The sequence below is a fragment of the Phalaenopsis equestris genome, unplaced genomic scaffold (assembly GCF_001263595.1).
Source record: "Phalaenopsis equestris unplaced genomic scaffold, ASM126359v1 Scaffold200402, whole genome shotgun sequence".
NCBI classification, from domain to species: Eukaryota; Viridiplantae; Streptophyta; class Magnoliopsida; order Asparagales; family Orchidaceae; genus Phalaenopsis; species Phalaenopsis equestris.
The window spans coordinates 707-4,388 of NW_018220228.1; the positions used below are offsets into that span (position 1 = coordinate 707).

The 3,682-nt window shown below is 34.0% G+C and overlaps 1 long non-coding RNA gene across 1 annotated transcript in view; it reads left to right on the top strand.

The window, feature by feature from the left end:
- Window positions 1–519: 519 nt before the first annotated feature.
- The window catches only part of LOC110035867, a 7,698-nt gene continuing 4,535 nt past the window's right edge, over window positions 520–3,682 (top strand). Inside the window, exon 1 of the long non-coding RNA XR_002295177.1 lies at window positions 520–690. This is a non-coding gene — a long non-coding RNA (uncharacterized LOC110035867). The remainder of the gene's footprint in view (window positions 691–3,682) is intronic.

Sequence of the window (3,682 nt, forward strand, 5' to 3'; positions counted from 1 at the left end):
GTATAATATTTAGACAAGTTGGCATATGCAAAAATGGTTTTGAGCTTGGACCTGACCGGTTGAATGACCGGTTCACCGTCCAACCAGCCTAACTGACCAATCCAATTGACTTTTTAAACCATGACCTGAACCTTAAATATTATATTTTAACGAATTTTTTCGTTACAGTCATGCTCCAAAAACCCACTAATAAAGTTTTTGAATAAATATTTTGTCGTGGTTAAAATATTATATTTATAACTTAGTTGGTTAAAATGATATATTTAATGCTTTTACTTGGTTGGTATTTAACAACCCCTACAATATAATATTAAAAATATGAGTACCTTGGGTGATTGGCATGTAAACATTTATATGGTATAATATTAAAAATATGAGTGTTATGTATACAAATATTAAACTTGATGCTAGATATGTAAATACATAAAAAATGTGTGGTATCCATATAAATTCCTTCACATTGAATGTATGTATGATCAACAATCTAGTGCATGATGCATCTTGGCTTTTGAAGTTCTGTTCCCACGTGAGAAACTTTCTCCTCACATTTTAACATCGCACGTGCCATCAATCAGCTGAGCTGATTCCTTAGCAAAGCCAACTGGAAGCCTCCTGAACCTCCCTCTCGACCTATTCCTTTCCCCGTCCCCTCGGCGATCGTCGGCGTTTATCATCTTAAGCTGCTCTTAGGTGCGGATCCCCTCTCTTCTATCTCTCTTTCATTCAAGGCTTGCACTTCTTTATTGCTTGCTCTCTACCGGAAAAAGTAGAATTCATTCTCCGATCAAGAGCTTGTTCCTGTTGTCCAGATTGATGTGTGGATTTGCGCTTTTTTAATTCTGCGGTAACACCCTTATGCCCTGCTTAATTTGTTGTTTGATTGGTTTGGGATTACTGGAGATGGAGGCTTTTCGGCCATTGCTTCTGTGTAATATTTTGTTACCTCCTTTGGTGTATGCCCGGTTATCTGTTGATTCGTTATTTTTGTTTCTTTCTGAACGGTACTGGTGTCTAAGTTAATTTGTCTTTTGTTCCTTAGGGTTGAGATAGGCTGGTGACAGGATCGGTGTGGTTGAAAATTATATGAATGGAGATTTTAATTTTTATTGGCCTATTTGTGATTGTTTTCTTGGATCAATTTATACCCGAGGACAATATGAATGCATTGCTATGGGTTTATTAGTTTGTTTGGCCGTGTTTTCCTCGATATACGATCATTTGATGCTTGAATTTGTTTAGCCTCCCAGACATTGTGTTTCGCTACTTGATGCACTCTTGTCAAGCTGTTTTGATACGGCTTTAAACCATGACTTCCTTTTTGCTAAATGATTCCATCGGTTTCAGCTAGGACTAGAAGGAACATTATAGCACCCGCTATGTTGTTTCCATTGTTAAGCGTATAAATCTATAGTCAGTGTTTTCCCATTTTGCATATCACTACTCTGAAAGCTATCTTATGAGCTTGGAAACATCTTTTGAACCTTTAACTATGAACTTGGAGATCAACTGTATAAATTATTGTAAATGCTTATTATTAGTCTCTGCAATGTAAAGCTAAACAATTTATATTCATGTTATCTTCCTTAACAAGGAGCATAGTTATACAGGTTGTTTGGATGCTGACACGTTGACACCTTGGATATTTTGAGGGATATGTTTATAGGAGTTCAAATTATTTGTTTATGCCTAGTAAGTGGTCAATTACAAGAGCAATTGGAACATTGGGAGACTACTTCATTGATTGTTGTTGAAGATGCTTAATTAGATACATGTCTGGCGTTTAGGGAAGAGAACCAGAAGCATAACAAGGAGAATGCTTCATTAAGAAAAAATTAGAGGAAGTAGAATCTAGAGAAAAAAAATATATTACAATTCCAAGTAATATAAACTAGAGATAAAATATAAGAAGTTATGTTATAAAAATTAGTTTAAATGTAAAAGCTCAGAGAATTGGGAAAATATCAAACGGCCTGCAGGAAGTCTAAACAAGCAATTTGTGACGCTGAAAATTGTTTTTTTAATGATCTTTATAATAGATTAGATACTGAGAAGGGTGAAAAATATATGTATAAACTAGCCTAACAAAGAAAAAATAAAAATAAAGATTTAACTAAATAAAGATTTAACTCAAATAAAGATTTAACTCAAGTAAAATATATTAAAGATGAAAATAAAGAAGTGCATTTCTTAAAAAAGATATTCAATAAATGTGTGTGAGTTATTTTGAGAAGTGCATTTCTTAGAAAAGATATTCAATAAATGTGTGTGAGTTATTTTGATAAACTTTTCAGTGAAGCTCCTGAACTTAGTGATCTTAATATCATTAGTAATAATAAAACATTTCATTTTTATCGTCACATTAGTAAAAAAGAGTTTGAGAAGGCTTTAAAGAAAAATAAGTGTGGAAAGTCTGTAGGGCGTTTGAGAAGACTTTAAAGAAAAATAAGTGTGGAAAGTCTGTAGGGCCTGATGATATTCCAATTGAAGTATGAAAATATTTAGGAGATTTGATAGTTTCTTGGGTTACTAAACTCTTTAATATTATTTCAAAAACTACAAAAAAGGCATAAGGAGTAGAGGAAGAGTATTTTGGTCCCCATTTTTAAGAATAAAGGGGATGCAAAAGAGTTTGCAAATTATAGATGGTTTAAGTTGATGTGTCATACTTTAAAATTATGGGAGAGGGTAATTGAACATAGATTAAGACGTATTACAAAGATTTCTCATAATCAAATTGGATTTATGCCGGGAAGGTCTACTATGGAAGCTATACATTTATTGAGAGGTTTGATAGAGAAGTTTAGAGATAATATGGAGAATCTACATTTGATTTTTATTGGTTTAGAAAAAACTTACGAAAAGGTTCTAAGAGATATCCTTTCGAGACTTCTTGAGAAGAAAGGTGTTGATACGACTTATATTCAAGTCATTAAAGATATGTATACTAGAGTTGTTAATTGTGTTCGAACTAAAGGAGGATTGACCAAATATTTTCCTATTTCTGTTGGATTACATCAGAGACCGACTTTAAGCCCATACCTTTTTGCTTTAATTATGGATGGTCTTGCTAGACATTTACAGGAGGATGTACCTTGGTGTATGCTTTTTGCTAATGGTATCCTTCTGGTGGATAAGACGAGAGAAAAAACTCAGGAAAAACTTGAATTATGGAGGTCTACATTGGAGTTTAAAGGCCTTCATTTGAGTAGAATTGAAACTGAATACATGGAATGTAATTTTAGTAGTAGTAGCTCTAGCGACAGAAGTGTAACTTTGGGTGATCAAATTCTTAAAAGGTGTGAACAATTAAACAATTGAGATATCTCGGGTCTGTTGTTTAGAGCGATGGTGATATAGATGGGCATGTTAATAGTATAATTCAAGTTGGTTGGTTGAAGGGGAGGAATGCTTCGGGTCTTTTGTGTGATAGAAAAGTATCTGTTAGACTGAAAGGAAAATTTTATAAGACTGTGGTGAGACCTGCAATGCTCTATGGCGTTGAATGTTGACCTTTAAAGGAGAAGCATAATGCTAAGTTAAGTGTTGCCGAGATGAGAATGATTAGGTGGATGAGTGGCTTTACACTTAGAGACAAAATGCAAAACGAGTATATTCGTGATAGGGTTGGTGTAGCTCCTCTGACGGACAAAATTAGAGAAAGTCGTCTTAGATGGTTTGGTCA